Consider the following 26,812-nt stretch of genomic DNA (forward strand, 5'->3'; position numbering starts at 1 on the left):
TGTTTTTGTAAATTAAACCGCAAGCAAATTCGAAATAAATAAATAACAAAATTAAAACATGTTGTTTCCCCTTGATTCACAAGCAAGTCTCTTATCCTAGGTTACGAGAATTTATCCTTAATCAGTTCAACCACTTAATCTAACCCTAAATTAAAATACTAAGCGAAAATTAACATAAGGTTGTCATTATGTGATAAAGCAACACATACACCAATTAATCATGAACGAAACTGATCATTAAGCATGAACGTAAGTTAAGCACAGAGACAATTAATCAAGCACTAAGCATGCATGGATTAATAGCAACAAATACAGAGTAATTGGTGAAAAGGAAAAACTGATCAGAATTCAATAGTAATAACAAAACCTCAAAGAGAGTTGTGCTTGATCCTCAAGAGAAAACAACGTTGGAGACTTAGCCTTCCATTAATCAGTAGAAACGAAATTGTAGATTGAAGCAGAAACGAAATTGTAGAAAACAAATTTTATTCTACGTGAACAGTGCGCATGAACAGTAAAAACTGGAATTTTAAAATCCTAGAATTATTCTCCTCTCCCAAAACTCCCTAAACTAAAACCCTGGTGCTGTTATATAGGTCCTCAGCCCAAAAGCTTACAAATCTATTTTAAGTCCAAGCCCATAAATGAAATAAAATAAAATCTGGACAAGATAAGATAAGATTGGATGAAATAAAATCTGGACGAAATAAAATCTAGATGAAATAAAATCTGGATAAGATAAGATTTGATAAAATAAAATTGTCTGCTCTCTTCAAGTCCAAGCCCAATTCTGGATTCAAGCCCAATTGCTTATAATTCTCCTGAAATTAAATTAAGAACACAAAATTAGTCAAGTAGGCCCAAATGATAAAACTGCATAATTAATTTGACAATTAAGGCTAATCAGTAATTAAAATGGTGACAAAAAGGGTTAAGAAATAGGAGAAAATAATGACACATCACGCGCTAAGCGAGTTCATCTTTTGAGGATGAACACTCATCCTCTTCATGAACTACCTGTGGCTAAGCGAGGCTAAATCGATAAGCCCAGGTAACTTAATAAATTTTTTTGTTGATAGCCGTGCGCTAAGCCGAGCTTTCCGGAGCTAAGCGCAATTGGTTGTGGCATTTGCTGAGCTAAGCGAGCTTCACTCACTAAGTTCCCAACACTTAGTGAAATTTTTGAAGAGTTGGTGACGCTAAGCGCAACCTTTAAGGAGCTTAGCGCAAATCCTTGCAGCACATGCTCAGCTTAGCAGGCACTTTCCTGCTAAGCTAATTCTTCAGAATCTAAAAATTCTGCAACTTCCACTAAGCGGCTCCACATGTCGCTAAGCGATAGTGTTTTTTTAACAAAGACCAGCTAAGCGGACCATGTCTCGCTAAGCGGCCAGTGCCTTTTTCAGTTTTATTTTCCAGTTTTTAAAATTTTAAATAACTGTGTCCTGATCAAATGTTTGATTCCTTTGTCTGTAGATGTCTTCCAGAAAAAGAAAGAGCATTGGTGCAAGGCCCACAGCTCAATATGACACAAGAAGATTCCACTCCTTTGAGGCCTGGACCATATACACAGACAATGTGCTAGGAAGACATATACTAGCTGAGAGAAAGGTAGAAATATACCATATGGAGTTGGATGAGTTCAAGGCTGAATTGGAGAGGTGTAACTTCCATAAGCGCTTCACCAATTTAGCTGACAGCAGCATTGACTTAGCCTTGGTGAAGGAGTTCTACGCCAACCTCCACAGTCCTGAAGGGCCTTCCCCAAAACAAGTCAGAATCCGAGGCCACTTGATAAAAATTGATGCAGACAGCCTCAACACCTTCCTGGAGACACTTGTGGTACTGGCTAAGGGAGAATCCTTACCCGCTTACTCCAGATACTGTAGGATGCCTACTGATATCAGAGAGATTGAGGATGCTTTGTGTATACTAGGCCGAGGGTTTGTTTTAAATGCTGAAGGCCATCCTGGGAAGATCCTCAGGAAAGATCTGACAACTCTTGCTCAGGTTTGGAGTGTTCTCTCATACTCCAACCTGGCTCCGACTTCCCACACCTCGGATTTGACTTTAGATAGAGCTAGGTTAATTTTTGGCCTAGTCTCTCAGTTGGACATGAATGTATGAGCTCTCATCTCTGGCCAGATCACATCTATGGCCCAGTCTAACTCCTTTAGACTTGGGTTCCTTGCTCTTATCACAGCTCTATGTAGGTCCAGAGGGGCTGCTTCTGACAGCCTAGTCTTGGAAAACTTGAGTCCGGTCATTAACTTGGCCTATATCAGGAAGAACTGTTGGAACCCTGTTGATCTGATAGTTACTATTAGAGGGGCTAGGAGAGCGAAGGCAAGGCCAATTGAGGCTCCTTCCACATCTGCAGCTCCTCCTCCAGCACGTACCTTAGCATCTCTTTCTACCCCATCTTCTACAGACTTTCAACGTCTTGAAGCATACATCAAGGGCAAATTTTTTTATTACAAAGTTTATAGCTGGTAGCACCTCTAGACTCTATCCCTTCTGCTGAACAGTTTAATGAATGGGTAGCCAGGCCCGGGACTCAGCCTCCCCTTCACAGGGAGGCCGAAAGTCTCACCGCTCAGGTACCACAACAGAGGGAGGATGAGTCATCTGAGACTTCCACTCCAAAGCCCCTGATCTGAAGGAAGAGGGTAGTTGAAACACAAGAAGCTGCATCCACTTCTGAGAAATCTCTTGAGGCCCCTTCCGAGCCTTCAGAACTAGTGGCAGATACAACTTCCATTCAACAGGCAGCAGACCCCTCCACTCCTGAGGATCAGACTACCCCAATCCTATCTCCGAACACCTCTCCTCCAGCTACCCCTATGCTTCACTTAATAGATGAGGAGGATGTTCAGACACAAGATACTCAAGACAGATCACAGGATTTTTAAATTCCTGAGGACATTTTTGTGCCATTTAGTTTATTATTTATTTAATTATAGTCTTATTATAGTAAGTCCTTTTTGTTAAGTTCTATTTATAAATGGTTGGTATGCTTATTCTGAAGCATTTAGAACAGTTTGACTTGTTTTTGATGACATGGTCGTGAAACACTTTTATACTTTTGTGAAAAATGGATGTATGTTTTCATTTTGAATTGAGTGCATGATTGTGATGGAGTTTGTGTTTCTTATCATGAGTTTGAGCAAATGTGTATGTTAGAAAAAGAAAGAACAAGAATGTGAACTTGCATTTAGAATTGTTAGTCAGTAGACAGATTGATTGTGAAAGAAAAGCTTGAACTAAAACCGGTAAGAGTGTGACCTTAAACTGTGAGTGAACGACTAGCTGTGAGTGATAATCTTTGCATGAATCTTTGAATTTTAGAATGAAATGTATAAATGAGGACATAATGAAGGCCATGATTGTACATACACAAGCTCCCTTTTTGAGCTGAATGATATTGTCAAAAAATTTGAACCCTGAACTTAAATAATTATCTCCTGATACCTTGTTTAGATTTTAGAAGAGCATATGGTTCAAGGCAAATTTACTCTAAATTTGGGGGAGGAAAGTCAATTAGAATGAAAAGAAAAAGGTTAAGCATCAGCACACACAACAAATAAGTGTTTGTAAAAAAAAAAAATTGTGTTGTTACAATAAGGTCAAAAGCAACTTGAGAGGAAAAGATAGTGAGAAAACTACTTGTATAATACAAGACCATTGGGATAAGTCAAGGATTTGTGCTCTCTTAGAATCTAAGCCTTTGAATCCTAGAAAAACCAATGAATTTTTGTAGCCAAGCCTCACTACAAACCTGAGAAAGTCCTTCTGATTTTGTTTATACATTTCAGACTTTATGGCATGAGATGAAATTTAAAGATTGGACCTCTTGCTAGTTTTTATCAATGAATAGCTCAAACACTTGTGCTTGAGTGAAACAGTAGCCGTGAGACTGTGGTTTAAGCTATTTTCCTTGATATTTGTCTTATGCCTAACTTCATCTATCTATTCAGGTTACATTTTATTCTTCTCTTTGGATAACTGCACACCTTGTGAAAGACAAGTGATGAGGGCATTTTACTCCATTCTCTTATCATGCTATCAGTCACTTTGTAGCATACACCTTTGTACATAGTCACTGCATGTCATTGTCACTTGAGGACAAGTGAGCTGTTCTCTTTTTGCTAGAGGACAAGCAAAACTGTAAATTTAGGGGAGTAGTTAGTCGGTGAAAACGACTAACTTTTGTGTATAAAACTTGTATAAATTGTATCAAACTCTCCCAATTTATGGTTATTTTGTAATGTTATAAGTATTTTCTGTTAAGTATAGGTAATAAATACTTAGTATTTTCTTTTTGTATGTTTAATAATCATTTTCTCTTAATTTCAAGTTAATTAAGCAAGCTTTGGAAAGTGTTGTTTTTCACCTTCTCGCTAAGCCAATATGTTGGCTTAGCGAGCATCCGCTAAGCGCAACACTCCTGGGCTAAGCGCAAGGAAGAATCCAGAAGAAGATGAGTTGTACAGATTCACTAAGCGCACCGCTTCTGTTCATCTGCTAAGCGAGAAAGGCGCGCTAAGCCAAAAATCACTAACGTGGGCTAAGCGCACGAGCACGAACAAGCCAACCTATTTAAGCCTGAAATCAGATTTTGTGAAGGGAGTTTGGACTGCGATTCAGAGCTTTGCATGTCTAGGGTTTCTAGAGAGAGAAAGGTCCAAGTTCCAGAGAGTTTTGAGAGATTTTGTTGTGTGAAGATCTGTAGAGACCAGAGCTCGAAGCAGGAGTTGGTTAGAGAGCTTGAGATGAATTTATGAGTGATTGTGAGATCCTAGAGGTGGAGGAGACATCCTCACCACTTGTATTTTTTCAATCATTCATCTTGTTCTTCTCTTTGTTGTTAAGAAGGCTTCCTGGTATAGAAAGCTAAATCCTCTGTTGGATCTTCCCTGTAGGTACCTGATGTAAATATATTTCTATCTATTTAATGATGCTTTGTGTGTTCTCTGTGCTATCTACTTTTCATTCCAGTATGCCTTTACCTTGATCATGTAGATGCATGCTTTTTTAGGGTCATTCAATAGTGGAAACTGGTTTGACTCTAAAGTCATTGATAGTGAAGGGCTGAGTTGTCGTGCTTTCAAAAGGAATCGGGGTGCGATAAGTTAGTTGAGTATGTGTGTCTTAATGTGGTCCTGGTTGAGTTTAGTCTTACAAGAGGAATCTTCGGACGAGGCTTGATCAGGATTAGGGTAAACTATCATGAGAAATCAGGGTTTAGTATCTCAGGAGACACCATAAGAGCACATGAGCATTGTTAGATAGAGAATATCATTTTCGCATCAGGCACCTATTAGGAAGACCAACGTGTACTCTACTTGTTTTTACACATCATTTCTCTCGCGTGATTTTCATTCTTTTTGCACAGATAGTTTATACACTTGTTCATATTCACACTTATTTTTACACAATAGACGCCTATTTGCTGAAATAGCTTACCAAATAACACAAGTTCCCCGAGTGTTCGATACTCGGTTCTTACCGTTTTATACTACTTGTGCGATCCGGTGCACTTGCCGAAAGCCGAACACTGATGCTCTGCCAGATTATCTTTTGCACTAAGCGCGCTGAAGCTGCACTTAGCAATGGATATGCGCTTTAGCCCAACTGCTGAGCTTAGCCCCACTACTACATTTTGCAATTCAAAACTTAGCCTCTTTTTCACCTGAAAATGCACAGATTTCATCATTAAATCCAATGGAAATATTCTAGAGACAACATTAACCATAAAACAAGATTTATTTCCAAAAATCACTACAAAATAACCATAAATTGGGGAACTATACAAGCTTTGGAAAATGATTTCTATACAAAAGTTAGTCGTATGAAGCGACTAATAGTTATCCAAGGAGAGGTCTTCTAGAGTTCTCTATTCTCTAGTAAATTCTTTAGGCATTGTCATAGAGATTTCTTTGCTTTGTTCAAGCTCTTCTTATCCTTGATGTCATCTTCAAGAGTAGAATCCTTTTCCTAAAAACCTATATCTTCTTCTAAAGAATTATCTTAAGCAATAAAGTTAGTTTCATCACAAACTACATGTACAAATTCTTCAACATTTAGAGTTCGTTTATTGAATACTCTATATGCTCAAGAGGTTATACTTTAGTCCAACCACATATAGAACATTTTTATTTGAGTTTTGTACTGACTTCTAATATTTCCTTCTCCCATTATATTTCCTTCTGACAAGCATCTACTTTTTGTTAGCCTACTACATACAAACTCCACAGTTAAGTGTGCTTATCTTGAAGTAGTTACGGGATGGGTGATCTTCTAGCAAGTTTCCTAGAAATATGAGAGAGGATAAAGCACGCTGAAAAGTCTTGTGTAGGTTTATGGGGACAATCATTGCCATGAAGGCCACCATAAAAGGTATTGAGATTCTGATCTTAGAACATATTTTGGCAGACCTTCAAAGGGTCCAACTGACAGCTCTAAGCTCTATGATGACTGGTTTGAGGTCATGGGCTTAGGAAGACAAAGATTATGAAGAAGTTCTCGGAGGACAAGAGTGAAGACTTTAAGTTCAAATCTCTAACTTCCTCTGGAAGGATTATCCATTGGATTTGCATGTACTCTATGCTGCCTCGAGTTGGAACTTTTCAAAAGATAAATAACCATGATCCTCTGGTTATTTGCTGCCTTTTGAAGAAGGTTCCCTTCAGCTCGCCTCATTTGATCATTAATTACATGATCAAGGCAACCCAGCCTATGAAATCCACCTTTAGTGTTCTTTATGGAATGCTAATGACCCTGGTGTTTAAGCACTTTGGAGTGCCTTTGGAAGATGAAGCTAATAATGATGATGTTCTATCTTAGGGTGAGAAGAATGTTGCTACATCAAAGTTAATTCCACACCCAGGTTTGAAGAAGGCTTGTAGATGCTTTGATGAAGAGGAAGAACAAAACAAGGAGAAGAAGAGGAATAAAAAGAATGAAAAGGAAGAAAAAGAAAGAAAAGACACAAAGAGGTCACCACAACTCCTTACTAACTTCATCAAAAGTGGCTAAAGGCTTAAGGCTATAGTAGGAAGAAGTCCTCAGACCAAGGACCAAATGGTGGAAGAGAAGAAGTTGCCTTCGGAGGAAAAGCCTATTTCTTCACCTACTGTTTGAAGCATCTGTGCCAGAGATGGAGATCTTTAATATCAGTTGTACCCTTGGATCTATTCAACGAGCATTTAAACTGCAGAAATTCAGGTTGGTAAGCTGGTAGAAGAAGTGACTCAAGCTATGAGCAGAAGAGAAGAAGAGATTGTAGAGGTTGACACTCAAGAGGAGAGCCCTATGAATGAGCATGATTTAGAAGAAGAAGATGAGAAGAAAGTGCAACAACGAGAATAGTGCTTACAAACACACACTCGACATGAAGGTAATTTCCAAGTTAACACATGTTCTCATCAACTAACTATCAAAGAAGAAAGGCATGAAGACCATGAGGGTTCAATCATTCTAGGAAAACCTTGACAGAATATCTAGTCAATGAAGATGGAGGAAGAATGCTAGCTTGTGTTGAAAAACTGGGGGATCTAGACGATGAATCTATTGATCATGTGATGTTTGAAGAATTGGAAAACAATAAACCAAAAGAAAAGCCCAAAGTAGAATTAAAGACCTTTCCAGCACATCTAAAGTATGTATTCTTGGAGGACAATTAGACCAAACCTGTTATAATTAGCAGCTCCTTGCAGAAGAAAGAAGAGGATCAACTGGTACAGATTCTGAAAAGTTACAAAGCCGCTATTGGTTGGCACATCTCTGATTTAAAAGGAATCAGTCCCGCATATTGTATGCACAAAATTAATATGGGAGCTGATTACAAGCCAGTGAGACAACCTCAAAGAAGGCCGAATCCAATAATGAAAGAAGAAGTAAGAAAGGAAGTGCTCAAATTGCTAGAGGCAGGGCTCATTTACCCAATCTCGGATAGTTCATGGGTTAGTCCTGTTCAAGTTGTTCCGAACAAGGCAGGTATGACAGTGATAAAAAATGATAGAGATAAGCTAATTCCTACAAGAACAATTACTGGGTGGAGGATGTGTATTGATTACAGGAAGCTAAATGAAGCCACCAGGAAAGACCATTACCCGCTTCCCTTCATGGATCAAATGCTTGAGAGACTTGCAGGGCAATCTTTCTACTGTTTCTTAGATGGATACTCGGGCTACAATCAAATTGCAGTAGATCCTCAGGACCAAGAAAAGACAGCTTTCACATGTCCTTTCGGTGTATTTTCTTATCGCTGCATGTCGTTCGGTTTATGTAATGCCCCAGCTACATTCCAGAGATGTATGATGGCAATTTTTGCTGACATGGTAGAGAAATGTATTCAAGTTTTTATGGATGATTTCTTTGCCTTTGGTGCATCTTTTGAAAATTGCCTAGCAAATTTAGAGAAAGTGTTAGAACGCTGTGAAGAATCTAATTTGGTGCTCAACTGGGAAAAATGTCACTTTATGGTTCAAGAAGGTATCATGTTGGGACACAAGATTTCTAGAAGAGGAATTGGGGTGGATAAAGCAAAGATTGAGGTTATTGATAAATTTCCACCTCCAATTAATGTTAAAGGCATACGGAGTTTTTTGGGTCATGCTGGATTCTATCGACGATTCATTAAAGACTTTTCCAAAATTGCTAAACCACTGAGTAATCTGCTGAACAAGGATGTTGTGTTTGTGTTTGATGATGAATTTTTAGAATCCTTTAATACCATTAAAGCCAAGTTGGTCTCTGCTCCTGTGATCACAACACCAGATTGGGGACAAGAGTTTGAATTAATGTGTGATGCAAGTGATTATGCAGTAGGTGCTGTGCTGGGACAGCAAAAGGGCAGAATTTACTATTCTAGCAAGGTCTTGAATGATGCTCAGATCAATTATTCCACCACTGAGAAAGAATTACTGGCAATTGTGTATGCACTTGAGAAATTTAGATCTTATTTGGTGGGGTCAAAGATAGCAATTTACACTGATCATGTAGCAATTAAATATTTGTTACTTCAAGAATTTGATTTAGTCATCAAGGACAAGAAGGGATCTGAAAATGTGGTAGAAGACCACCTATCCAGATTAGTCAATGAGGAGGTCACTTTAAAAGAGGCTGAAATAAAAGATGAATTTCCTGATGAATTTTTGTTTATGATTGCAGAGAGACCATGGTTTGCTAACATGGCAAATTTTAAGGCAGCTGGGATCATTCCCAAAGACCTCACTTGGCAGCAGTGGAAGAAATTATTGCATGACACACGATTTTATATATGGGATGATCCACACTTGTTCAAGGTAGGTGCAGATAATCTTCTAAGAAGATGTGTGACAAGTGAGGAAGCCAAGGGTATATTGTGGCACTGTCATAATTCACCATGTGGAGGGCATTATGGTGGAGACAAAACAGCGGCTAAGGTCTTACAGTCAGGATTTTTCTGGCCAACACTCTTCAAAGATGCCCATCATCATGTCTTGAAGTGTGATCAATGCCAAAGAATGGAGGGAATATCCCAAAGGAATGAAATGCCTCTTCAAAACATTATGGAAGTTGAAGTTTTTGATTGCTGGGTTATTGATTTCATGGTTCCTTTCCCTTCATCTGCAGGTAATGAGTAAATTTTGGTGGCTATTGATTACGTGTCTAAATGGGTGGAAGTTGTGGCCACTCCAAGAAATGATGCTAAGGCTGTGGTAAAGTTTATAAAGAAAAATATTTTTGCTCGATTTGGGGTGCCTCGGATTTTGATTAGTGATGGTGGTTCGCATTTTTGTAATGCTCAGCTTCAAATGGTGTTGAGTCAATATCATGTGAATCATAAGGTAGCGTCACCCTATCACCCTCAAACTAATGGCCAAGCTGAACTATCCAACAGAGAATTAAAGAAGATATTAGAGAAAATAGTGGTGTCAACCAGAAAATATTGGAATCAAATTAGAAGATGCACTATGAGCTTATAGAATTGCATACAAGACCCCAATTGGCTTATCTCCTTTTCAACTGGTGTATGGGAAATCATGTCATTTACCAGTTAAAATGGAACACAAAGCATATTGGGCTCTGAAATTCCTAAATTTTGATGAGAAGGCATCCAGGGAGCAAAGGAAGATTCAACTTTTGGAATTAGAAGAAATGCGACTGACAGCATATGAATCTTCAAAAATCTACAAAGAAAGAGTCAAAGCCTATCACGATAAAAAGCTGTTGAAGAGAGATGTTAAACCAGGACAACAGGTATTGCTTTTTAATTCAAGATTGAAATTATTTCTTGGTAAACTGAAGTCCAAATGGTCAGGACCTTTCGTCATTAAGAATGTTCGGCCTTATGGTGCAATAGAGCTGCATGATCCATAATCTCAGGACCCTGACAGAACATGGGTGGTGAATGGTCAAAGATTAAAACTGTACCATGGTGGAGAATTTGAGAAGGCAAACACCATCTTGCATTTTATCACCCATTGAGGTATATGCGTCAAGCTAATGACATTAAAGAAGCGCTTCCTACGAGGCAACCCAGTTCTGATTCCTTTCATTTTGTTTTTCATTCATTCCATAAGTTGGAATTCGCTTTTTGATCATTGAAAAAGGGGATATCAACTTATAATGAGTTAGAGATATTGGGGGGTTGTTCTACATGTTTTGAGAAAGTGGACTGAAAATAACTTAAAAACATTTTTGAGGAAACAATCCACTCGCTAAGCGCATGTCATGCGCTGAGTGCATCTCCGTTTTTTTGCTAAGCGAGGTTAGCCTGCACTAAGTGCCCAAACCCCTGCATCTCAAGGTGAGTGGCTCGCTAAGCTAGCCATGGGCGAGCTTAGCCCAATTCAATTCGATCTAAATTGGGCTTAGCGAGAGTCCATTCGCTGAGCGCATCATGTTTCGTGGCTAAGCGCGTTGCACTTGCGCTAAGCCCTATTCTTTGCGGCCAAATCACTGGTTTAATCAAGCTAAGCGAGACCCATTCGCGCTAAGCGAAATTCCTTGCGGCCTGGATAGCGCTAAGCTAGCAACCACTTGCTAAGCGCATGCCCCCCTGTATGTAGGATGCAGTATTTTCCCTAAGCTGACCAAGAATGCGGCTTAGTGAGAGTTGCAGGTTTTCTTATCTGCACAAGTCGCTTAGCGTGCTGCTTTTCACTAAGCGTAGTTCTCTGTGCTAAAAAATAAAATAAAAAAAATTGAATTTCAAAATTTGGGCTTGGGCTTAGTGAAACGGCCTGTTAAGCGAGCGTATTGAGAAACCAAACGTCTCTCGAAACTCGCTTAGCAGCCGCACTCGCTAAGCGAGTTGGTCGAAAAAAAATAAGTGAGTGTAACAGCAGTTACACTCACATTCACTCGGATTTTCTAAAACGCGTCTCCGGCAACCTCTCTCTCCTAAATATTTGTGCATTGCATTTGTGCATTCTTCCTGCATCTTCTGTTAATCTTCACGAAGCATTTCTGATCCAAGTAAGTTCCTCATTTCATTTATGCTTTTACTTTTGTTAATACCTTAAGATAGAAGACATTAGGTTAGCAATTTAATTTTTAGGATTATATTGTAAATAGAATAGATAAAAATTAGGACTTTGTGAAAGATTGTACTGTGTAGGCAATTTTGATGGTTTTGCATGTTTGATAGGTGCCTTTTAGAGGCCTAAAAAAAGAAGATAACGAAGTTCGTTTTCTGCGTTTTTTTTGGAAAACGCGACGAAGTCGCTAAGCACATCTGCTGTGCTAAGCGAGTTCATCAAAAGTGCTTGAATGTATGTATTTCCAGACGAACTCGCTAAGCCAACCATGATGCACTAAGCGAGTTCATCTTTTTAAAATGAATGCTCATCATCTGGTATGAACATGGCTAAGCGACAGCTGTGTGCGCTAAGCCATCAGAGCCTTGAAAGAGAAAAAACTTGAGGCTAAGCGAGTGTTGACTCGCTAAGCCCAAGTAACTCAGAGCATTTTCTGATCAATTGTTGTGCGCTAAGCCAAGGATATTTGAGCTAAGCGCAATTCGTTGCAGCAATCATTGGGCTAAGTGTGTCTGATGCGCTAAGCAACTTAACTTAGATAAATTTTGTGAAGTTTGGGTGCACTAAGCGACACTATTGTTGGCTAAGTGCTATTTAGTGCGGCCTTGACTCGGCTAAGTGTGACCCTGTTGCGCTAAGCCTATGTGTGAAATAACTTGCTCTTGGCTAAGTGACTGCCTGCCTCGCTAAGCCAATTATGCATAAATAAATTTTCTAACATAATTGGCTAAGCGTGCCCCTGTTGCGCTAAGCCATAGTGTTATATCTGATGCAATCCTACCCCGCAAGGGCATTGGCTAGAAGACTCCAAGTAGATTGGGCTAGAGATCCAAGGAAAGGCCCTAGGGTTCTCATGAGCCTTAGGGTAGATTTCGAGCCCATGGGCTAAGTATGAGCCCGCTTATCTTTGTAAATATTAGAATAGGTTATTCCTTCGTCTAGGCCTTGTATTTTGGCCATTCTAGTAGTATAGGGTTTTAGCCTTGTATTTCAGGGCATTTTGAATTGTCTTTGTAATAAGGAATTTTTTTGTTATTTTCATGTTTTTTTTCATGGGGGTGAGCTTAGCTATTATAGGGGGTGTGTAGCTAAGCTCTAGCTTCTCATCTCAAGGAGGTGAGCTTAGCTATTAGAGAGGTATGTGTAGCTAAGCTCTAGCTTCTTTAGGAATCTTCTTAAGGAAGCTTCTCAAGGAGGTGAGCTTAGTTATGAGAGGGGTGTGTGTAGCTAAGCTCTAGCTTCTCAAGGAAGTTTTCTCAAAGAAGCTTCTCAAGGAAGTTTTCTCAAGAAAGCTTCTCAAGGAAGCTACCTAGTCTATAAATAGAAGCATGTGTAACACTTGTTGTAACTTTGATGAATGAGAGTCTTGTGAGACACAACTCAAAGTTCAACTTCTCTCCCTCTTTTATTCCTTCAATTTCGTGCTCCCCCCTCTCTCTTTCTCTCCCTCTTTCTTTTCCTCCATTGAAGCATCCTTCCAAGCTTCTTATCCAATGCTCATCTTGGTGGTGAAGCTCCTTCTTCCATGGCTTATTCCCTAGTGGATGGCGCCTCCTCTCACCTCTTCTCCTTTGTCTTCCGCTGCATCTCCATGGTGGAAAATCACCATTAAAGGACCTCATTGAAGCTCAAAGATCCAGCCTCCATAGAAGCTCCACAAGCAAGCTTCCATCAATATCTCTGAGGGCGCACTAAGCGAGCAGTATCCCACTAAGCACACATAGTTAATTTCAACTTTTATTTTTTGTTTTTGAACTTGAATAAATTTTGGTCTAATGTGAATTTTGGGTTCTTTTTACAGATGGCATCTAGGAAAAGGAAAAGCACTGCTTCTAGGCCACAAGCTCAGTATAATACCAAGAGATTCCAATCCTTGGAAGCTTGGAACCGATATACAGATAACATTTTAGACTGGAGGATCCTTTCAGAAAGGAATGTTAAGATTTGTCATACTGAATTCGACAAGTTTAAGGCAGAATTAGAAAGGCGTAACTTACACAAACGCCTTGCTAATCTCCAAGATGGAAGCATAAATATGGGTGTGGTAAAGAAGTTTTATGCTAACTTATACAGCACAGAAGACCAGAGCCCTAAGCAAGTGAGGGTAAGAGGACATTTAATCAAGATTGATGCTGACAGCCTAAACACCTTCTTAGAGACCCCAGTAGTTTGCTGCCTGTCTCTACATCCCTAGTAGGGGTTTTGTTCTGAATGCAGAGGGCCATCCTTGGAAGCTTCTAAGGAAAGATCTTACCACTCTTGCACAAACATGGAGTGTCCTCTCCTACAACAACCTGACTCCCACTTCCCACACCTCTGATCTTAATATGGACAGAGCCAGGTTGGTTTACGGCTTAGTCACAGGCATGGACATGAATATCGGAGCCCTAATCTCAGGTCAAATTTCTACCATTGCTCAGAGTAAGTCCTATAGGCTCAGATTCCTAGCCTTGATCACTGCTCTATGTAGAGCTAGAGGAGTTACCTCTGACAGTCTAACCTATGAGAGCCTGAGCCCGACCATTAACTTGGCTTACATTAAGAAAAACTGTTGGAATGTGGATGATCTGACAGTTAACTTCAGAGGGGCTAGGAAGGTAAGGGCTCGACCAGCAGATATTCCTTCTTCTTCTGCACCACCAACTCCTTCCAGTTCTGCCACTCCTACACCAGCTCCTCCCACTTCTGCCACCCTTACACCAGTTGCCCAGGACTCTCAGCGCTTTGAAGCCATGCTTTAGAGTATTCATCAAGGGCAGATTTTATTACTGCAAAGCTTGCAAGTGGTAGCTCCTCCAGGGTCCATTTTGTCGGTAGAGCAGTTCATTAAAAAGGTATCCTGGCCTGGAACCTTACCTTCTACTGTGAAAGAGGGTGAGGGCCCCAGTGCTTAAGTACCTCAACAGGTACATGGAACCTTACCTTCTATTGTGAAAGAGGGTGAGGGCCCCAGTGCTTAAGTACCTCAACAGGTACATGATGCGTCTTTTGAGGTTACCATCCCTGGAGCTTTTGATTTTTCAGGTGCAGGAGTAGAGATTAGATCTGATGAGGTTGTTCTTCTTAAGCCAATTGTGCCAGTTATACATGAGTGATGTGCCATCATTTTCTTCTATTTTCTAAACCCTTTTTGCACCATTTTAATTATTGATTGGTCTTAATTGTCAATTAATTAGGCAGTTTTATTATTTGGGCCCATTCAGCTAATTTGATGTTTTTAATCTAATTTCAGGAATTAATGAAGCATTGGGCTTGAATCTAGAATTGGGCTTGGACTTGAAGAGGGCAGACTAATTTATTCTATAAAATTAGATCTTATCTTATCTAGATATTATTTAGATTTGATCTCATCTAGATATTATTTCATCTAGATCTTATCTTATCTTATCTTATCTAGATTTGATTTGATTTTACTTATGGGCTTGGATTTAAAACATATTTGTAAGCTTTGGGGCTGGAAAAAACTATATAACAGCACCAAGGTTCTAGTTTAGGGACCCCCTCTCTCCCTCGCGGGAGACTCTCTCTCTCTCCTCTCTCTCTTCTATTTTTCGTTTTTAGTTTTAGGCTCTCTTCTCTTTCTCTTTTAATTTCGTTTTTTTACAATTCCAGTTCAGACTTTTAGTTTTATCAATAAAATTTCATTCTCTATTTGATTAATGGAAGGCTAAGTCCGCAGCGTTGTTTTCCCTTGAGGATCAAGCACTGTTCTCTTTGAGGTTCTATTATTACTGTTAAATTCTGTTTAGTTTTTTCCTCTTCACTAATTACTTTGAATTTGTTGCTTTTAATTCATGCATGCTTAGTGCTTGATTAATTGTCTCTGCGCTTAATTTACGTTCATGCTTAATGATCGATTATGAGTAATTGGTGTATGTGATGCTTAATCACATAATGAATGCCTTATGTTGAATTTCGCTTAGTAATTTAATTTAGGGTTGGATTAAGTGGTTAAACTGATAAAGGATAAACTCTCGTAACCTAGGATAAGAGACTTGCTTGTGAATCAAGGGGAAGCAACGTGTTTTAATTCTGATATTTTCTAATTCACATATATTCGCTGTTTAATTTACAAAAGCAAACAACCCCCCCCCCCATTGTTACTGTTACTGTTACTGGAAGTATATTATGAACATTTGGCTTGTCACTGCTCGTAGGGAAACAACCTAGGATCACTTCCTAGTTACTACATTTTAATGTTTATTTCATTCGGGTACGGCCTCGATCAAATTTGGCGCCGTTGCCGGGGAGCAGTGTCCAAAGGTTCATAATAGCTAGCTATTGTTGTGTGTTTAATCCTTTCGTGTTTTATGTTTAATTGTTAGTATTGTGTTAGTATGTGTGTTAGTGTTGATTAGTTCACTGGTATTGATAATAGACAAATCCAGAATCCATATATCTAGGCTAATTAGACTTGTCAGGTTTTAGCGATTTTAATATATAGATTTTAGTCCTTATTTTCATTGTCGGTCTTCCTTAGAAGTAGTTATTCCTTATTTTTTTACTGTTGGGTTTTAGGAGTAAGTATTTAGATTTAGTAGATTTAGATCTTATTTATTTGAATTTCTTAGAAGTAGTTATCTTTATCGCAATTTAAATATTTTATCATATCTTATCTTTAAATTTTTTTATCTTATCTTATCTATTATCTTTATCTTCTATTTTGATCTTTCAATCTTTTATCTTCGAATTTTATCTTTAAATATCTTATCTTTTCTTTTATCTTCTAATTTTATCTTTAAATATCTTATCTTTTCTTTACCTTATCTTCTATCTTCTATTTTAAATTCTTATCTCTTGCTTTTAAATTGGGTTTGCATTAATCTAAATACAAACAAAGTCCCTGTTTCAGTCTTGGGTGTTTTGCTGTGAAGATTGTGCAACCAAGCAGGAAAGATTGGAGTACCAGGCTTGATGATGCTCTCTGGGCACATCGGACTGCCTACAAAGCACCCATAGGAATGTCTCCTTATCGGGTTGTCTTTGGAAAGGCATGTCATCTTCCAGTGGAAATTGAGCACAAAGCATACTGGGCAGTGAAGACTTGCAACTTCTCTATGGATCAAGCTGGCGAGGAAAGGAAGTTGCAACTGATTGAGATCAAAAGCGACTCCACAAACAAGAGCTTCAAGGTCAACGGACATCGACTTAAGCCATTCCTCACGAACCCTTCTTTAGTGGACGTAGTGGTGGAAGAGACTTCCTTACTCCACCCTACTCTTCCTCCACCATGACTTAGGGAGTTTTTCTTTTCCTATCTCCTTCTTTGCTTTTATTACACTTGTCCGATTCTCTTTGATGATTTAATTGTTTTTAATCTTTTAATTGTGCTACATTGAGGACAATGTGTTGTTTAAGTATGGGGGGGGGTGTTCTTTGGTTTCGCTAGTTTTGTTGGTTTTGTTAATTTGTTAGTTGTGTTAATTTGTTAATGTTGTTAGTTTCGTCGGATTTTCAGTTTAATATTTTGGGTCAATTTTGTGTGCACGTACGACTTTGCATGTTTTTCTTTGAATTATAGGATATGTTCAAGAAATGGGTAATTGTTTTGAAAATAAAAGTTCTTGACATTTTGTGACTTGAAATCCTTGATTCTTCTCTACATGTCATGATAGTTTTGAAAGCTCAATTTGAAAGTGATGATTTTACCTTTGTGAGAATTTGAGCCATCCATCATTATAATCATTTGGTGTGTTTTGCCCCATTGATTGCTTGCACAATAGCCTTGGCTTGATTCTTGTTGATGCGTCCTAATTCACATGCATATTTGGAAATGATTAAGGAAATTTTGTTCTTATAAGCTTCTAGCCAAATGGACTTACCTTGAATTAATTCCTTTGATAGCCCTTTTGAGCCTTGTTTCCCTTTCCTTGTTTTGAAGCTCACTACAAGCCTTAAGTGAAAAACCATGATATTACCATATCCTTAAGGAATTTTGGAGCTTTGGAATTGTTTTGGGAATAAGTGTGGGGGGGTTTTTGTTTCATTGGACAACTTGTTTTGTTGGCTATGCTTCATGATGTATTTTGGGCCATACTTGATGTACATTGTATATTGGTTAAATGTTGGACATGCTGAATGAAATGTTGTTTCTCAAAGGCTAAAAAAAAAAAAAAAAAAAAAAAAAAAAAAAAAGGAAAAGCAATAAAGTTGAGTGAATAAGATCTTAAATGGCACAAGAATGATGAAACTCTTGGTTCTACTCTTCATGTTTAATTTTTATCTTTACTTCTTTTTATTTTCTTATTTTTTTCTTAATATGCACTTATTCCCCTTTGCTCCTCTATTCCTTTGGGATTTAGCCACTTATTCCATATTTCTCCATACCTTGTCCTTGGCCCCATTACAACCTTAAAAGACCTTTTGATCCTCATGTGCTTGTGTTTATGGGTTGATTGTCAATTTTAGAATCTTGCCAAGTTTATGTGGTGTTTGCTTTCATGGGTGCTTTGAGGGTAAATAGTAGCCTAGACACTTGAGAGATAGAGTGTATATCTTGTGAGGCTTTATCACTTTTCATTCTTGAGCTGATTAACTATTTTGCCATGATTGGGTTGCTTGGATGATTTTCATGAATGTCTTGACTTTTTGGATCTCCTTATGTTAGATGTTACCCATTCCTTTTATTCCTTGATGTTCATTGAGAAATATGTGAATGTTTTTGTTTGTCTCCCTCTGATATCCTTGGATTTTGTTCTTTGTTTCATTTTGCCCAGGAGTGCAAAAGGCTAAGTATGGGGGGTTTTGATGTGCCATCATTTTCTTCTATTTTCTAAACCCTTTTTGCACCATTTTAATTATTGATTGGTCTTAATTGTCAATTAATTAGGCAGTTTTATTATTTGGGCCCATTCAGCTAATTTGATGTTTTTAATCTAATTTCAGGAATTAATGAAGCATTGGGCTTGAATCTAGAATTGGGCTTGGACTTGAAGAGGGCAGACTAATTTATTCTATAAAATTAGATCTTATCTTATCTAGATATTATTTAGATTTGATCTCATCTAGATATTATTTCATCTAGATCTTATCTTATCTTATCTTATCTAGATTTGATTTGATTTTACTTATGGGCTTGGATTTAAAACATATTTGTAAGCTTTGGGGCTGGAAAAAACTATATAACAGCACCAAGGTTCTAGTTTAGGGACCCCCTCTCTCCCTCGCGGGAGACTCTCTCTCTCCTCTCTCTCTTCTATTTTTCGTTTTTAGTTTTAGGCTCTCTTCTCTTTCTCTTTTAATTTCGTTTTTTTACAATTCCAGTTCAGACTTTTAGTTTTATCATTAAAATTTCATTCTCTATTTGATTAATGGAAGGCTAAGTCCGCAACGTTGTTTTCCCTTGAGGATCAAGCACAGTTCTCTTTGAGGTTCTATTATTACTGTTAAATTCTGTTTAGTTTTTTCCTCTTCACTAATTACTTTGAATTTGTTGCTTTTAATTCATGCATGCTTAGTGCTTGATTAATTGTCTCTGCGCTTAATTTACGTTCATGCTTAATGATCGATTATGAGTAATTGGTGTATGTGATGCTTAATCACATAATGAATGCCTTATGTTGAATTTCGCTTAGTAATTTAATTTAGGGTTGGATTAAGTGGTTAAACTGATAAAGGATAAACTCTCGTAACCTAGGATAAGAGACTTGCTTGTGAATCAAGGGGAAGCAACGTGTTTTAATTCTGATATTTTCTAATTCACATATATTCGCTGTTTAATTTACAAAAGCAAACAACCCCCCCCCCATTGTTACTGTTACTGTTACTGCAAGTATATTATGAACATTTGGCTTGTCACTGCTCGTTGGGAAACGACCTAGGATCACTTCCTAGTTACTACATTTTAATGTTTATTTGATTCGGGTACGGCCTCGATCAATGAGACTGTTGAAGCAGGTGAGTCACAGTTGAGACAAGAGGCTACTACTCCTAAAAGGACACCACAGACCCCAGAAGATCCACTCTCAGTAGGGATGGACCTATCTTTTGCTCAGCAAGTAGCAGATCCTCCTACACCCATCATGGAGATGCCAGAAGACCCTACCATGCTAGTCCTGAGACTGTCATTCACTCCTCCAGCTACCCCAGTTTTACATCTGACAGATGAGGAGGATATGCAGGACACACAGGGCACACGGGACTAGTCACAGGAATTCTAAATTCCTTATTTTTCCTTTTTGGAAATTATTATAATTATTATAGTTTTAGTACATTGTTTTTGGTGATTTTGGTTTATATTTATAATTATATATTTGTCTTTCTGTGGATAATTAGTATGCATGTTTTGAAGCATACTGAACAACTTAACTTGATTCTCTGAGTATGCAGTGCAAACACTTGATCTTTTTGTGGAATTGGTGTTGTGAATTGATTGTAGAATGAATGCATGATTGAAATGAAGAGTGTTTTTTTATCAAGAGTTGAGCAAGTGTGTATGTTAGATGAGAAAGAACAAGAAAGTAGGCTCACAGTTAGAAATGTTAGTCAGTAGACATGTTGATTGTGAAAGAAAAGCTTGATAATAAACCGGTGAGAGTATGAACTTAATTGTTGAGAGAACGACTAGCATAGAGTATTAATTTTTGCATCAATCTCTGAAATTTATAATGAAATGTATGAATTGGAAATGATGAAGGCCATTGTTGTATATACAAGCCACTTGACCAAAAGCTTAGTTGTTATCAATGATTATATCATTTTCACCCATCTTTGAGCTAAACTGTAATTGTATTGAACCGTGAGCCTTGAGTTGTAATTCTGATGTGCCATCATTTTCTTCTATTTTCTAAACCCTTTTTGCACCATTTTAATTTTTGATTGGTCTTAATTGTCAATTAATTAGGCAGTTTTATTATTTGGGCTCATTTAGCTAATTTGATGTTTTTAATCTAATTTCAGGAATTAATGAAACATTGGGCTTAATCCGGATTTTGGTTGTGGACTTGAAGAGGGCAAATAAAGCAGTGCTTACCTTAGTTAATTTCTAATTAGGAAATTTCGCAATTTTATTTTATGTTGTTTAGTGTTTATTTCGTTTTGGGCCAGAGTATTGTAATAGGGCCCAGTGACTTTGAGTGACTCTTTTTAAATAGCTGCCTTGGGATTCGTGTAGGGCATTCTATTCTGCTAGGCTATTTTCATTATTCAGAGCTTTGGTTTTAGGTTTTCATGTTTTTCTGTTCCCTTGTTACAGTTTTCGTTCTTAATGCAAATTTCCGTTTTCTGCTTCTAATTACGAGTTCATTCTTGCTTCTTCTTCTACGTTCATTTACGTTTCTGTTCATTTACGTTTCTTTTCATTTACGTTCTTGTTCATTTACGTTTCTGTTTCATGTTTCATTTGCGTTTTCTGTTTGAATCCATGGAAGGCTAGATTTTCTGGTGTTGTTTCCTTTTGAGGACGAAGCCCAACTCTCTTTGAGGTTTCGTTTGTAATGTGGTTTCCTGGCAGTTTTCCCTTCACCAGTTATCCCAATTTCGTGAATATTAATCAGTGCACGCTTCGTGTTCGATTAATTGCCTCTGAGCCTAACTTGCGTTCATGCTTAATGGACGAAGGGCTAACTGGTGTATGTGGTGCCTAATCACGTATTGAAAACCCTAAGTTGATTTTCGCTTAGTAAATTGAAATAGGGTTGGATTAAGCGGTTGACTGTTAGGGACGAATTCTCCATAACCCAGGATAAGAGAGTGGCTTCTGAATCAGAGGAAACAACCCGTTTTTAATATTAGTAGTTTCGTATTCCATTTTATTTGTTCTGCTCTTTAATTACCAAACAACCAACCCCCCCCCCCATCGTTACTGTTACTGCAAGTATATTATGAACATTTGGCCTGTCACTGCTCGTTGGGAAACGACCTAGGATCACTTCCTAGTTACTGCATTTTCATGTTTATTTGATTCGAGTACGGCCTCGATCAAATTTGGCGCCGTTGCCGGGGAGCAGTGTCCAAAGGTTCATAATAGCTAGCTAGTGTTGTGTGTTTAATCCTTTCGTGTTTTATGTTTAATTGTTAGTATTGTGTTAGTATGTGTGTTAGTGTTGTTTAGTGTCCTGGTATTTTGTTTAATGTGTGTTCTGTTTCAGTTTTCCCATTAAGCGTTTCCCCTGTTTCAGTCTTGGGTGTTTTGCTGTGAAGATTGTGCTTGAAAACAGAGTAGTAGTAGAAATCAGCTTGCGGAAAAACAGAGTAGTAGTAGAAATTAATTAGAGACGGATTTTAGCGACCACCCATGCTGAATTATTTGGGATTTTTTGTTTTAGTAGCTAGGGTTGTTATTTTTGGCTGAATTTTTTTGTGGTAACTTCTTTTAATCCATATTTTGTGGGAAAAATAGCTAGAGCCTTTAGTTTGGTCAGATTTGAAAGTTCCAAAAAACTAGCAAATTTTGTGTTTGTCAAAACTTCAAACGGCCATAACTTTTGCTCCGGTTATCAGAATCGCAATTATTATATATGCATTTGGGGTAGAAAAAAATTTCCTATGCCGTGGCAGCCGGCCATACATCATCCAAAAAAAGCGATTCTGTCAAAAGTTTTTTATTTTTCAAGTTTTATTCACTTATTTTTCTTAACCTACCAATTTTAGCTTTCATAGTTAGACTTTGAATTTTTGTCTGAAATTTTTTGTGCTATCTTCTCATCATTTTATAAGGTTGCTCACAAAACTTCAAGTCATTTGGATATCATTTGAGGGTAGCTGTAGTTCAAACCTACACCTTTATTTACATGACAAGGCAACTAGTTGTGTGCATGCTGAATGTAGTGTATGACTAGAGGCAATCCATCTGACTTACAACCCTTTGATCCTGAGATAGATAGGACATTTCATAGATTAGTTAGGCATCATTTTATACCTTTTGATCATTCTGAGCATTCCATAACTGGTGAATCTGTGCATTCTGTTATTGGTGATTTTGAACATCCTGATCTTGAGCATTATAATTTTGAGCATTCTGATTCTGAGCATTCTGATTTTGCACATTCTGAGAACATGGCACAACCTCCACCTCGTGAGAGGACTCTAAGGGAAATGGCTGCACCTGATTTCACCTATGAAAGCTTATGCATCCAATACCCTGATGAGGATGTCCCATATGTTCTTAAAACTGGACTGATTCATTTGCTTCCAAAGTTTCATGGCCTTGCAGGTGAAGACCCGCACAAACATTTGAAAGAATTTCACATTGTCTGCTCCACCATGAAACCCCCAGATGTCCAAGAGGATCACATATTTCTGAAGGCTTTTCCTCATTCATTAGAAGGAGTGGCAAAGGACTGGCTGTATTACCTTGCTCCAAGGTCCATCACGAGCTGGGATGACCTTAAGAGAGTATTCTTAGAAAAAATTTTCCCTGCTTCCAGGACCACAACCATCAGGAAGGATATCTCAGGTATTAGACAACTCAGTGGAGAGAGCCTGTATGAGTACTGGGAGAGATTTAAGAAACTATGTGCCAGTTGCCCCCACCATCAGATTTCAGAATAGCTTCTTCTCCAATATTTTTATGAAGGACTCAGTAATATGGAGAGAAGTATGATAGATGATGCCAGTGGTGGAGCCCTTGGAGACATGACCCCTGCTGAAGCCAGAAATTTAATTGAGAAGATGGCCTCCAACTCCCAACAGTTTAGCGCCAGAAATGATGCCATAGTCATTAGAGGAGTGCATGAGGTAGCTACAAACCCATCTGCATCATCAGAAACTAAGAAGCTTGAAGGCAAACTGGATGTGTTGGTCAACTTGGTAACCCAGCTGGCCTTGAATCAGAAATCTGTACCTGTCGCAAGGGTTTGTGGTTTGTGCTCCTCTGCTGACCACCATACAGACCTTTGCCCTTCCATGCAGCAACCTGGAGCAATTGAGCAACCTGAAGCTTATGCTGCAAATATTTACAATAGACCTCCTCAACCTCAGCAGCAAAATCAACCACAGCAGAGCAATTATGACCTTTCCAGCAACAGATACAACCCTGGATGAAGGAATCACCCTAACCTCAGATGGTCCAGCCCTCAGCAACAACAACAGCAGCCTGCTCCTTCCTTCCAAAATGCTGTTGGCCCAAGCAGACCATACATTCCTCCACCAATCCAACAACAGCAACAACCCCAGAAACAGCCAACAGTTGAGGCCCCTCCACAACCTTCCCTCGAAGAACTTGTGAGGCAAATGACTATGCAGAACATGCAGTTTCAGCAAGAGACCAGAGCCTCCATTCAGAGCTTAACCAATCAGATGGGACAATTAGCTACCCAATTGAATCAACAATAGTCCTAGAATTCTGACAAGCTGCCTTCTCAAGCTGTCCAAAATCCCAAAAATGTCAGTGCCATTTCATTGAGGTCAGGAAAGCAGTGTCAAGGACCTCAACCCGTAGCACCTTCCTCATCTGCAAATGAACCTGCCAAACTTCACTCTATTCCAGAAAAAGGTGATGACAAAAATCTACCTAACAATTTCTGTGCAGGTGAATCTTCTTCCACAGGTAATTCTGATTTGCAGAAGCAGCACATTCCCCCTCTTCCATTCCCTCCAAGAGCAGTTTCCAACAAAAAAATGGAAGAGGCAGAGAAAGAGATCTTGGAAACGTTTAGAAAAGTAGAGGTAAACATACCTCTGTTGGATGCAATAAAGCAAATTCCAAGATATGCCAAATTCTTGAAGGAGCTGTGCACTAATAAGCGGAAGCTTAAAGGAAGTGAATGCATTAGCATGGGCAGAAATGTCTCCGCATTGATTAGTAAATCTGTTCCTCAAATTCCTGAAAAATGCAAAGATCCAGGTACATTCAGCATACCTTGTATTATAGGGAATAGTAAGTTTGACAATGCCATGCTAGATTTAGGAGCCTCTGTTAGTGTTATGCCTCTGTCGATTTTTAATTCTCTATCTCTAGGTCCCTTGCAGTCAACTGATGTGGTAATTCATTTAGCTAATAGAAGTGTTGCCTATCCTGTTGGTTTCATAGAAGATGTCTTAGTTAGAGTTGGTGAACTGATTTTCCCTGTTGATTTTTATATCTTGAATATGGAAGATGGATTTTCTCAAGGATCAGTTCCCATCATTCTAGGCAGACCCTTTATGAAAACTGCTAGAACTAAGATAGATGTTTATGCAGGCACACTGTCCATGGAGTTTGGTGATATAACTGTTCATTTTAATATTCTGGATGCTATGAAATACCCATCTGAAGATCTTTCTGTATTTCGTGCTGAAATAATTGACCATGTTGTTGATGAATACATGATTGATCTTTATTCTAATCTGCATGCCTCTCACTCTTCATGCATTGAGTCTGAAATTGTATTTGATCATATGTCTGAATTTGATGCTGAGAGTGAATCTGAAAGTGATATTGATTGCATGCCTGGTGGTGGTGTTTTACCTCTTGAGATTGATTTTATAGAGTCAGATAGGACTAACCATGTTTCAGGAAGTACACATACCTCTGACTTTCTTTATGAGGTAAAGGCTGAGAAACCATCTCCTTCTACCACTGTCCAGCCGACCACACCAGAATTGAAGCCTCTGCCATCAAATTTAAAATACGCTTACTTGGATGATAGCAAGAGTTTTCCAGTGATTATATCTGCCTCCCTTGCTGATGAGCAAGAGGAGAAGTTGTTGTCAGTTCTCAAGAAGCATAAGAAGGCTATAGGCTGGACCCTGGCGGACATTCCTGGTATTAGCCCATCCACATGTATGCATCGAATAAATTTAGAGGATGGAGCTAAACCAGTAAGACAGCCACAGAGAAGACTCAACCCGGTGATTCTTGATGTAGTGAAGAAGGAGATAACCAAGCTTTTGCAAGCTGGAATCATTTATCCTATCTCCGACAGCCAATGGGTGAGTCGCGTCCAGGTAGTCCCGAAAAAGACTGGCCTCACAGTGATCAGAAATGAGAAGGAGGAGCTGATTCCTACTCGGGTGCAGAACAGTTGGAGAGTCTGCATTGACTATAGAAGGCTGAACCAGGTTACCAAAAAGGACCATTTTCCCCTGCCATTCATTGACCAGATGCTTGAACGCCTGGCAGGTAAATCCCACTACTGTTTCCTTGATGGTTTTTCTGGTTATATGCAAATTACTATTGCTCCTGAGGATCAGGAAAAGACCACATTCACCTGCCCCTTCGACACTTTTGCTTATAGGAGGATGCCTTTCGGCCTGTGCAATGCCCCTGGTACCTTCCAGCGGTGCATGATTAGTATTTTCAGTGATTTTTTAGAAAATTGCATAGAGGTGTTTATGGATGATTTCACTGTATATGGATCCTCTTTTGATGGTTGTTTGAATAGTTTGGAAAAAGTTTTGAATTGATGCATTGAAACTAACCTTGTTCTAAATTTTGAAAAATGTCATTTTATGGTTGAGCAAGGTATAGTTTTAGGCCACATTATTTCCAATAAGGGTATTGAAGTAGATCCTGCAAAAATTTCTGTTATTTCACAATTGCCTTACCCCTCTTGTGTGCGAGAGGTGCGATCTTTTCTTGGTCATGCAGGATTCTACAGGCGCTTTATAAGGGATTTTAGCAAAGTAGCCCTTCCACTGTCCAACTTGTTGCAAAAGGAGGTGGAGTTTGACTTTAATGACAAATGCAAAGAGGCTTTTGATTGCCTCAAAAGAGCGTTGACTACCACCCCCATCATCCAGGCACCCGATTGGACAGCCCCTTTTGAGCTTATGTGTCATGCATCAAATTATGCATTGGGGGCTGTCCTTGCTCAAAAATTGATAAATTGCCCAGGGTGATATATTATGCTTCTAGGACTTTAGATGCTGCCCAAGCAAATTATACTACTATTGAGAAAGAGCTTCTAGCCATAGTTTTTGCTCTTGAAAAATTTCGATCTTATTTGCTTGGTACTCGCATTATTGTTTATACTGACCATGCAGCTCTAAAGTACTTGTTGAAGAAGGCTGATTCTAAGCCTAGGTTGATCCGATGGATGCTCTGGCTCCAAGAGTTTGACTTGGAGATCCGTGATAGGAGCGGAGCACAAAATCTAGTTGCTGATCATTTGAGTCGGATCGAACGTGTCTCTGATGCAGATTCACCTATTCGGGATGATTTCCCGGATGATCATTTGTATATATTGTATAGTATTTCTGACTCTCTTTCTACTCCCTGGTTTGCTAACATTGTCAATTATTTAGTTGCCTCTGTTTTTCCTCCCTTAGCATCTAAGGCCCAAAAAGATAAGATTAAAAGTGATGCTAAGCATTTTATTTGGGATGACCCCTACGTGTGGAAATTGTGCAGTGATCAGGTCATT

At 38.7% G+C, this 26,812-nt stretch overlaps 1 non-coding gene across 1 annotated transcript; it reads right to left on the reverse strand.

The window, feature by feature from the left end:
• Positions 1-22,901: 22,901 nt before the first annotated feature.
• Positions 22,902-23,008, reverse strand: LOC121175210 (small nucleolar RNA R71). Its single transcript, XR_005892425.1, has one exon. It is a non-coding gene; the product is annotated as a small nucleolar RNA R71 (small nucleolar RNA).
• Positions 23,009-26,812: the final 3,804 nt, after the last annotated feature.

This window comes from Glycine max, chromosome 7 (assembly GCF_000004515.6).
Source record: "Glycine max cultivar Williams 82 chromosome 7, Glycine_max_v4.0, whole genome shotgun sequence".
Lineage (NCBI taxonomy): Eukaryota > Viridiplantae > Streptophyta > Magnoliopsida > Fabales > Fabaceae > Glycine > Glycine max.